Here is a 12,407-nt window from a genome sequence, read left to right on the forward strand (position 1 = left end):
GTAGCAGCTCCCAGTTTCCAGTCTTCCAGGTATAGGGTGGGATAAACTTGGGAGTGTTGGAAATTTTGCATTACTGTGGGAGTGTGGGGTTGGTGAAAAGTTCTAAGTTGGAAGTTCCAGTAGGTGGGTTTTAGGTTTAGCTCAACTTTGGAATTCTATTGTTGGGTATCTGAGGTTTGATCCACACCCCCTATTGTTAGGGAGATGCCTGTCTATTCTGGACTTCTGGATCACAGAAGCCTCCAACAAGGTACCCTTTTAGGGCATAGGGACAAAATGTCCACAGGTTTCACCTTCACCACTTTGAACGAGTTATCAGGTGTCCACCTTGGAGTGCAGACTCCTGTGTGGCAGCTCGAGGCATCTTCCCAACAGCTCAGCACTTTCTCCTTGACGTTGGGAAGCTGTACGCTTAAGGTACAATTTTCTTTGCATCAATTTCAGTCATTCTGGTTCAGACACTCTCTGGGGGTCATAATAGATGGCAGCGGGCAGCTTCCTTTTTGCATTCCCATTTCCTGTCTCAGCTCATTGCCACACAGAGCTTATAGAAGGCCAGCTTCTCAGCCTGCAATCCCCAGTTCCTGCTGAACTATCAGCCTGTGTGTCCACGGATTTTTAGTTGAATTTCACTAAACCACTTACACCACCAACTCTAGGTCCGTTAAGTTCCTCCAAGTCGATTTATTTAAATTTTTGTTTTCTTATCCATCTATCCTGCCTCTGCCTGTGCTCTCCACTTCCCTCAGCAACCTCACTGCTACTGCCACCACCAGCCAAGCTGACACAGCTCTAATGTATTATTTCTTATATTATGTTCAAGTTTCTAACTTTCTGTGTCCCTGTGGTTTCTTTTATAGTTCGGTGTTGAATTTCAGCGAGTTTCCTAAGTTACCTACCTCACTGAGGAACAGTCTTCTGGCTCTTTAAGTCTGGTGCTGAGATGCTGCTGGAAATGAGCCTTTCCTTTAACCCGCCATCTTTTCTCTCCAGAAAAAGCATTTGGAAGCCCCCACAATTTCAGAATTGCTTTTCTACTTATCTAACCACTTATTGCTTGACTCTCCAAAGCAATATGAGCATGTTTTCTTCCCTGAGTCATCTTCGGCTCTGGGATATTAGTTTTCCAATACTTTTATCCCTTTATGTGACAGATGAAAAGGGGTGACAAATTCTCATAAACATTACAAAAGCAATTGACAAGTAGAAGACCAGAATATATTAAAATCCCAAGAAACAAGCTCAGCTTACTGTGCTCAAAAATACATATTTTCAGTCTAAAAAAGTTTTTGTTGTTAAACTGAAGAAGAAAATATCACCGAAGAATCATTTTTAATAGATACATTCCCAGAAATGGAGAAAGCATCTATTTTGTTTTATGTATATTATTAATATTCAACCCCTTGAACAGTACTCTGAGGTGGGAATTCTTATCTCTCATTTACAAGGGAGGAATTGGATGATGAGTTTAATCCGTATTCCTCTGACCAAATAACTAGCCAAGACAAAGTACAACTCAATCACACATACCTACTTGAGTCCAGTGCTCTCTTTCCTTAAGTCTAGAGATCATCATTCTGTTTAAAAAAAGGAGCACATGTATCTCACAAGGAGAAAGAGTGGCCGTATTGAAGAAGGTATGACTTAAACAGGAGAGAAAAGAGACATCTCACTTGATTTTTAAGTCATCATCCCATCACTGAGTTAGAGGAGGTTGATTTTATAAATCAGGCAGTGTACTTGGTCCCAGTGTAAGAACTAACCATATGGAACTGTCAATCAAAAGAGAACAGCCAATGACATCTAATCAAGAGGACAGGCACAAAATCAATACAACCCTAGTACGTTACTTGCATACAAATTTTGGATCTCATAGTCAATAAACTATTGCACAGCCTTCTATAGTACCCTAGAAAGCAATAGTTGCAGTGAGAAAATTTACTCTGCACAACCTGGGAGAAATATAGTTCCTTTGAAATAGAGTATAAGGTACATTATTGCCACCAATTTCAGATTTTAAGGCGCTCATTCAAAAACCACTTTTGTACCTGTTATATATCAGGCACTGGTTAGGGAAAGAATTGAAAGAAATAAGAGTCTTTGTCCCTTCTATGAGTAAGATTTCACTCTCAATGGAAAACTAACAATTGTAATATATAGAGAGAGAGATGAGAGGACAGAATTTTCCATGAGATAATATGTGACCACAAAACATATATTTCATTAGATTTTGGGAGTTAGGGTTGGGATAGGCCTGAGAAACATTTGGAGGTGACAGTATGTTCACTGGGTTTTAAAGGATTACTAATATTTAGTTAGTGGAGGAATAATAGCTGGCAGTGTAGAAAAGGATAAAACAAGAAGTCTCATTCAGAGGCATTACCAAATAAGGGGATATTGTGACTTGAGTAGCAAGGCAAGGGATTTTTGAGGAATGGCTCCATTTGTGAAATCAATGTAGACTTTCCTCACATCCAGTGGGGACCAGTGAAGAAGGGAGGTATATACATTGTTGTGCATCTTGTAAAATGAAAAGTAAGTTTGGGTAAAAATGATTAATTATTCAATTCCTCTTTTTCTCAAGTATTCAAGCAGAAGATCTGAATACCTCACTTCCTGGGTGATCTCTCTACCATCAACATTCTCTTTACTTCTTCATCTGTTAGAAATTGCCAAAAATGGGTTGAATCTCTGCTATGATCTTGGCATGATGGTCAACATCAGAAATTTAGAACACTGGCTACAATTCCCAAGAATCTTGCAGCTGAAATAGAACTAATGAGTGTAATAAATAAACTAGCGTACTAAAATCCTGGAATGGCTATGACAGATCATGGGCAGGGGAGAATGGAAATGAAGGGATTGCCAGTTTACCATAAAGTCAGGAAAAGGAGAAAGTGGCATTGGTTGAGCCCCAGGCTAATATTTAATAGTAATCAAACACTATTTTTGTCTAGAGTCATATGCTATAGGAAATGTTATGCTATTTAGGCCTCACAATAAATGTGTGAGTAATTAAGACTCTTTACTTTCTATTTTACTCTATCTTATGTATTTATTGTGATTTTGATTTTGTAGTGCTGAGGATCAAACCCAGGACCCCACACGTTCCAGTCAAGTGTTTTACCAGTGAACTGCATCTCTCACCTTCACCATCTCCCACTTTAATAGTACAGAACACAAGGTACAAGGAGAGGAGAAAGAACTCTGGCAAAAGTCACACAGGTGTAAGAGAAGTGGGATTTAAATTTATAATGACACTTTGAAAGGAGAGTTGATCATCTTTAAAATACATGGGTGATTGTTATTGTTCAGATCTGGAAACCACCCCCTCCCAAGTGTCCTGTGTTCAGGGAGGAGGTTGGATCATGAGAAGTTTGACCTCATTGGTGGGTGGATTCCTTGATTGTTGAATGGGCCCCTGGGAGGTGGGATCTGGTTGGAGGAAGCAGGTCACCGCAGGCATGCTCTGGAAGGATTTATCTTCTCCCAGGCCCTTCCCAGCTCTCTCTCCGTCTCTCTCTCTTTCACTCTCTCTCTCTTTTTCCCAGCTCCACAAGCTGAGCACCTCTCCTCTGCCACAGCCTTCAACCTTGATGTTACTGCCTTGGAGCCAGCTGACCAGGGATTTCATGCATCTCTAAACCTGTGAGCCAAGATCAATCCGTCCTCCTTCAGTTGTCCAGGTCAGATCTTTTGGTCTCAGGAGTGAAAAACTGACCTACAGTGGGAAAGGGCATCGGCGGGAGTGGCATAGAGCTGCACTGGCCCAGAATCCTCAGAACTGGGCTGTGTTTTCCCCTTTGCGTTGGAAGTGTGCCGTTCTTGTTTCCCCTGAAGCCCCAGTGTGTCCATGGCTGCTAAAAGGCAGAGCGACAAAGGTGCCACCTTCTTCAAGGAAACATAAGGCACATTGCCACACTGTTTCACCAAACACACTTCATCTGATATCCCTTGTCCTTATTTTCTTTCTGTACATTTTAAGAATATTTTATTTGCTTCTCTTTTAAATACTATCTGTTAGTGAGGGTTAAAAAAAGGTTTTTAAATTTTTTTTTTAAATTTTTAGACTGCATTTTGATTCATTGTACACACATGGGGGACATCTTTTCGTTTCTATGCTTGTGCACAATGTAGATTCATACCATTCATGTAATCATACATGTACACAGGGTAATGACGTCTGTCTCATTCCACCATTTTCATACCCACCTCATTTTCCTCTATGCAATCTAAAGTTCCTCCATTCTTCTCTTAAAAAGAAATTAAAGAAGAATTAAAAACTTAATGTTTATAATTAAATAAGTGTGTGGGACATAGGATGAACTATGACACTGGGACTAAGGGGTTTCTGGAGATAAACAACTTTTATTGCTAAAACCAGAACAGCTCTGAGTTAAACTGGGCAAATCAGTCACCCTCCCATTCATTCCTGCCTTTCTTATGCTTAGTACATGGTAGAAATTCAATAAATGCTGTTTGAACTAGTGTTCATCTTTATTCAAGTCATCACTAGCAAGTTACTATAGTTTCACATGAGATATAGTCTTATGGATATATATATATATATATATATATATATATATATATATATATAAAAGATTATAAAAAAAATAAAAACCAGTATATACACACTGGAAAGCCTGCAAAATCCATGTAATTCACAGGACAGAAGCATCACCTATGGAATTTTTGCTACCAGTCAACGTTTATTCATGTCAGGATATTCACGTCAGGAAAGCCAAGTAATAAGAGCATAGGCACTTAAAAACACAATCCCCTCCTTTCCTTCTCAGAATTTGCACTGCAAGTTGCAAGTTTTACAGATATCCAAGTTTACAATCAGGAGCATGAAGTTCAACATGCATAACAAACATAAGGTTGAAACCTTGGAAAGTAAAAGGAGGAAAAATCTCTAGTGAAAACTGTACCTAGAAGCAAGAATCAGAAATAAGTCCCTGCAAAAGCTTCAAATTTACAATTTGTTCTAATGACAAAGACCAGATTTTTAAAAATCAAGTCACTTTTGGAAGAGGGTGTTTCTTCTAGAAAATCTAGAATGGGTATAAAAAAATTGCTGTGAGTTTGTTGTTGAAATCTCATTGTTTTAAATATCTCTAACCTTTTTAGTTGGTGGATAATGCAGCATTTTAGGAAAATAGCTCTAAGAAATGTAATCATCAAGGGACATTTGTTTCTTCCTGTTGTCAGAAATTGTGCCCCTTGCTCATTGTAATAAGATGAAAAATAAATAAATTCCTGATCTCAGAGAACCCACAGCATTGTAAGGATACCAGATAACGCACAGGCATAATAAAATAAGAAAAGGTTTAAAATCCAAACTTGAACTATTAAGGAAACAGTAGATGATTTGGGACATGACGGGACCATCAAAGAAGAGGCAAGGGTTAGCCTGACGTAGCATGAATTTATGCTTCCATATTAAGGGGGGAAAAAAACAACAACCCTATGAAGAGTTTAATTTCTAAACTTTTCTAATGTAAATAAAATCAAGTAATAATAAGTGTAGGAACCAATTAGTGTACTTCTCTGAAAGAAGGATCTTTTATAAAGATGAGGCTGAACATAAACACCTAACAGTTTTGATTCCTTCATATCTGCTAGCAACTCCATGGACTGAGAAGAATGAATGAAGCAAAGAGGACATCACAAAGAGCTTCAGGCACTGATAGCCTTCTCTGAGAGAAAAGAGAGATGTCAGACAGACTGATCCTTTAAAATATATTTTGGACCACATCACTCCTTGTTTAAAACCTCTAGCTGCTGACTCTGGAATTAGAATAACTCTGAACTTTTGCTTGGCCTTGAAATAACCCACAATCTGGGCCCTGCCTGCTGCTCTGTGCCCCCTGTCCACTCCTCAGGTGCTCAAGTCCACTGCCACGGGGGTCCCATACTCTGTTGCTAGCTGAGCACTCTAAATCCCTAACTTCTCTCTTCTGACTCTTGTTGCTTTTCAAGATAAGGCTAATGCCACCATACTCAAACTCAGTCTCTAATGATGGTTACAGTTGAGTTTCTCTCAAAATTTTTATTGAAAATAAATCCCAGTTATTTACAGAGCTACTCAAATTAACATGTGGTCATTAGGGTAGGTCCAATCCAAATGCTGGTGTCCTAGGAAAGGGGGAAATTTGGACACAGAGACAGGAGAAAAGGCTTTGTGAAGATGGAGAACCAGCTATTGAGGTGCTGCTTCCATAAGCCAAGGAATGCCAGTGATGGACAGAAACCACCAGAAGCTAGGGGACAGATAAGGAACAGGTTCTTCCTCACAGAAATCAGAGGGAACCAAGGTTCAATCTTGGACTTCCAGCCTCCAGAACTGAAATAATTCATGTGTGTAGTTTAATAAGACAGAAGCCCTAGGAAATTCACACAGTGCTCCATTTTTTAAAAAATAATATTTGCCAGCTGCCAAAACTATCTTATGTATTTATCTATTCCTCCACTGGATGACAGCTTCCACAGAGACTTGACCTTTACTCATTTGCTTATAGCGCTCTCTGCCTTAACACACAAAAGAGTTACTGGCCCACAGTAACCTCTGTGCAAATATTTTGGAATGGATGGAGGAAATAGAAAGAATGAATATTACAAAGTATGGTAAAATTTACATGAAGGCCCAGTCTGGGAGGACTGCCTAGGAATCTCTCTGGGGCTATACACAATATTACTATTTTTCCCAATAATTGTTCAAATTATTGAGATATTTAGCAATGCCAATGTTGAACCAGAATGAAATTATTTGCTATATTTATATTTCTCTAATTTCTTAGAACAGTAAACAGTTTTAGAGTTAGAAGATATATATCATTTTATTGGAGTTTTGAAGTCATGGCTGTCTATGAATGTGAATTTTTTGAAACTGCCCCTTTTTGTCTCCATCTAGATGTACTCTATAGGCATTCTAGGTCCATTTTCATAAATGCTCTCCCTCCATGTCCATATATTCACTTGGAATTTATATAGATTTATACATTGGCATTGTACATGGTAGATTTCGAAATTACTTTGACATGAAATGACAAAACGCAAACCAGGTCTATCATTTAAAAATTATATGCTGTTGCTATTTATTTTGTGTAACACCAATATACAGATTTGATGTCCTTGTCATATCTTTTCTTATTCACCACAGAGTCAAAATTAATGAGAACAATGATCATTTCTTATGATTAGTAATAAAATGTCTTAACTAGTTAAGAGAATATAATACCACTTCTAAAGGAACAAAATACTATAATTTTTCCTCTTATGGAATTATGTGAAAGTATTTATCCCAGTTGTTTCATATTACATGTTCCAGAAAATAAATGCAAAATTATATTTTTCTACCTGAAAACTTAGCAAAATAAAATGTATTTAAGTATTTACTATACTTATATAGATAGATGTAATAATGATAAAATAGCCTTAAAACAGCATCTTTAGTTAATATCTACTATATGAAAAAGTTTTAATTCACTGACTTAGCTGCAATTCATTATATTTAATAAAAGGCTTTTGAGTGCAACAACAGATTGGAAAGATACCTTAAGATCAGTGCTTTGTGACAGTAATGACGCAGGAGACAATCATATCGAACGGATGTTTTCGGATAACTGTTTGTAGGATCACCATGTTGAGAACCTTGAGATTAGTTTTTTTCCATTGCCAAAGACTGATACAATTTAAAAATGAAATATTGTTCTTTCTGATTTTAATTATGATGATAAGAGTTTTCTAAGCTGGATTAAAAAGTGTTTGTTATGTTAAAAAACAGTCCTCCGTTGACTTATCAGTCATATGTTAAATGTCTGTCTTCTCTCCTATGTGATTGTTAAAATATTCATGGTTTTCCAGTGTTTCAAATACACAAACCAAAACTACAGCAAAATTTCAGTTGGGTTACATTCCAACTTCAGGGACTTGGAAAAGCCTTGCTTTTCTAAGGACTCAGAGACATAAGTATTCAAGAGAAAAACTGTGTTAGCAATCTAAAAGCAATATGGCAAAAGTCAGGAATGATGCTTGTGTAGAGCAGCAGTTGATTTCAGAACAGCTGGTTCTGCTGCTTTGGGGTTGAGAAGAAGGCAGGGTAATCCCATACATCATCAGTGCATCTCCAGGTGGAAAGGGTTTTTCCTCCCTTTAGCTGTAATTGACACTGTGTTCCAGTCTCCTTTAATGCACATGTAAGTGTTTTCAATTGAAAGTCATTAATTTGATGTTTTGCTTTATTTGACCACATTTGAAATATAACATCTATTCTTTAATAAAGGACTTCTACCTAAATACATAAGATCTGTGCACAGTCTAATTTGCAACTCTGATTTATTCAGCTATATCCTGGTGAGGAAGATAGATTATTATTGAATCTACATAAAAAAAAAAACAGTACAGCCAAGAAAAACAAAGACACTTAATAATGACAACTTCTATAATAAAATATAGTTTTGAGAAGTTTATTAGGCCAATAAATACAGGACATTATTTCCTTTTCCAAAGCATTATTTTATATCTCTCTAATGATTTATTAGCTATTTGCTTATATAAAGATCTTTCCTAAAATATTTTCCCTAAATTCTGAGTGGTTCATTTAAGTTCATACAAGTACAGTTTTTAAATTGAGAAGTAAACATTAAATTGGAAAAAATGTTTTCTTTTTAAGATATTCATTTAAATATGAATGGAATTGGAATACTATTCATCATTAAGTTGCTTGTTTTAGTCTCAGGTAATTGAGTTTTGTTTGCTGATTTGGATTCAGGAAGTCCACTTCCATGGAGCCATCTGTGTCTGCGCTGAAAGAGTCCTGGATTCTTGGCTCGTTGCCTTGGGAGAGGTGACCTTTCATAGTGAGGAGGCAAACCTGCTTCTACTAATTTATTCTTTTTTTGATTATTTTTATTTTTACGGACTGCATTTTGATTCATTGTACACAAATGGGGTACATCTTTTCGTTTCTACACTTGTGCACGATGTAGATTCATACCATTCGGGTTATCATACATGTACATAGGGTAATGATGTCTATCTCATTCCACCATTTTTTATTCTTAAAGTACCCCAGAACCTGAAAGCACTGTTCTTACTACAGTCTGGAACAGGACTTCTCAGGTAAGAGGCAGTGGAATGGGAAAACCAAGCTTCTGTGGCTAGTGTGTTCTAGTAACCAACAATCCCAGAATAGAAGACAGTGAATTCCCTTCCAGGATAAATCACAGTCATTACCTGGGTTGCATCAGTGTTCTAGGCCAGAACTGTGAGGAGAGAATTCTTTCCAGAAAATAGAATCCCTAAATCTCCTTCAATTTCAAGGAACCTAGTGCTTTGTAGAAAAGAAAAAGTGTAAAATTTGAAATTATATAAACTCGAGCTAGAATATTTGTCATGGTCATCATTTGTGTATAAATTATAAAAGACTGAATAATTACACTAAACCTATCTTCTTTTGTAAAATAGAAGTTGTGCTTAGTTCACAATATTGTTATGGTAATTAAATGAGCACTTCTATGAAGTTATGTGCTTTCTATCCATAATCAAAAAAGGTTGATATGTCACAATAAAACAGGTTACAAAAGAACCCCACACATAAAAGACTAAACTCCCATACGTTTATACATTTAAAATCCTTTAAGTTTCTTTAGAATATTTTGAGTACAAATATATATAGGCACTCTTTTTTTTTTTTTTAATTGTAAACAAATGGGATACATGCTGTTTCTCTGTCTGTACATGGCGTAAAGGCATACCATTTGTGTAATCATAAATTTACATAGGGTAATGTTGTTTGATTCATTCTGCCATTTTTTCCCTTCCCCCCCTCCCCTCCTACCCTTCCCCTCCATCTATACAGTCCTTCCTTCCTCCATTCCTGCCCCCCTCCCTAAACCCAACTCCAACCCCAACACTAACCCTTCCCACCCCCCATTATGTGTCATCATCCACTTATTAGCGATATCATTCTTCCTTTGGTTTTTTGAGATTGGCTTATCTCACTTAGCATGATATTCTCCAGTTTCATCCATTTGCCTGCAAATGCCATAATTTTATCATTCTTTATGGCTGAGTAATATTCCATTGTATATATATACCACATTTCTTTATCCATTCATCAATTGAAGGACATCTAGGTTGGTTCCACAATCTGGCTATTGTGAACTGAGCAGCTATGAACATTGATGTGGTTGTATCTCTGTAATATGCTGATTTTAGGTCCTTTGGGTATAGGCCAAGGAGTGGGATAGCTGGGTCAAATGGTGTTTCCATTCCAAGTTTTCTAAGGAATCTCCACACTGCTTTCCAGAGTGGCTGCACTAATTTGCAGCCCCACCAGCAATGTAAGAGTGTACCTTTCTCCCCACATCCTCGCCAACACCTGTTGTTGGTTGTATTCTTGATAATTGCCATTCTAATTGGGGTGAGATGGAATCTTAGGGTGGTTTTGATTTGCAATTCTCTTATTACTAGAGATGTTGAACATTTTTCCATATGACACTCTTTCTTTACATGTGATTCTTACTTGATTTTGTCAGCTGTTCACCATTTTTGGTTCAGTTTTCATTCTTAAAGTTTTAGTGATCAAAAGGAGTCTTCTACATGTGCAGTTCAATAAAAAATAATATATTAGGGACTAGTTTCATAATGGTGACCACAATGTCTATCACATTTATCATAGAAGTTTTAGAGGAGCAACTTCCAAAAGAAATCAAGTGCTATGGTTTGTATATGAGGTGTCCCACAAGGCTTCTGTTAATGCAAGAATATTCAGAGGTAAAGTGATTGGATTGTGAGACCTGTAACCTCACCTGTCCAGCCTGTTTGAATGGACTGACCAGGAGGTAGCTGTAGGTAGGTGGGATATGGCTATAGGAGATGGGTCACTGGGGTCGTGCCTGGAAGGGTGCATCTTTCCTAAGGTCCCTTCTCCCTCTCCTCTCTCTGCTTCCTGACCCCACCATGAGCTGAGCAGCTTCCCCCCATTGGGCCCTTCCCTCAAAATGTGCTTCTCATCCTGGGCCCAGAACAAAGAAAGAGGCCATCTACAGCCTGAAACCACTGAAACCATGAGCCCCAGATAAACGTTTCCTCCTCTAAGAAGTTCTTACCAGCTGTTTTGGTCACAGTGATGAAAAGCTGTTTAAAATATATAATGAGTCATAGGTGTTTAATATTCCAGTAGTCAGATTAAAAGTGTAAAATGAATCAGGAGAAATTTATTTTCATAATATGTTTTATTTAAACTAATAGATCCAGTCATCGTTTCAGCACATAATAAATATACACATTTTACACTGTTTTAAATATTTTATTTTAATCAATTAAAGTTAAATAAAATTAAACATTCATTTTCTTGATTTCAGTCCATGGTTCAGGAGTTCAATAGATACATGTAGCTAGTGGCTCCTATTTGGGGGCAGTACAATTATAGAAGCTACCATAGGGCCTAGTATAAAAGAGGCACTCAGAATAGATTTATTAAGTGAACAAATAATTAAATAATCCCCATGGCACTCTATGTATGATGTCTTTGGTCAATGATCTTCCATAGAAAGCATCAGTCTTATTGCTCTTTCACTGACTAATAGGGTAGTCCTAAAGGAAATCACTAAACAGTCAAAGAAGTATATTCCATATTTTAGATGAAAATATTTTTTGCTCAGAGAGGTTATAGTTAATAATACTGTATTGTGTATCTAAAGTAATTAAAGAGAGAGGGTTTTGGAGTCCTGACCACAAAGAAATAACAAATGCTTGATATGATGGATCAACTAGTTATCTTGAGTTGATCAGTACACAGTCTACCAAAACATTACACTGTGCCCTATGAGTACAGTTATTACCTGTCCAATACACAACTGCAAAATAAATCATCTCCCCAGCCTCTTATTTAAAATCAAATGACTTTCAACATACATATTTGATAAAAAGAATAACATGATAATTAGAAATTTGATTGCACAATAATGAAATTATGCATACTTTCATTTTTTTAATAAAAGAAATGGTTATTTTAAAAAATTTATCATCAGCGCAAGAATTTAGAAAGATATTTCATCTGAATGTCTTACAATAGCTTTGGAAATTCGAAAGAAGTGATGTCTAGCAGAGTTCTGTGATACTTTCTGTATTTGTGGATGGTCTTTAAGTGCATGCTAGCTTCTGAGACAGAAGTAATCAGTTACCAAAAGATATTAGAAATTGTAAGGCACTTACCTAAATGTTCACCACCAAACAGAGAAAAAGCATAGAAAGAACTGATATTGTCCCTAAGCTTATAAATTGAGGAAAATGCAAATTCTGAAAGTCTCCACTTTCTACAATGAAATATTTGTGATTCAAAGTGAAGAACTGGTCAAGAAACTAACCATAATCTGAGAGGTAGTCCTCCCAAATTTTTG

This window comes from Sciurus carolinensis, chromosome 10 (assembly GCF_902686445.1).
Source record: "Sciurus carolinensis chromosome 10, mSciCar1.2, whole genome shotgun sequence".
In the NCBI taxonomy this organism is placed as follows: Eukaryota; Metazoa; Chordata; class Mammalia; order Rodentia; family Sciuridae; genus Sciurus; species Sciurus carolinensis.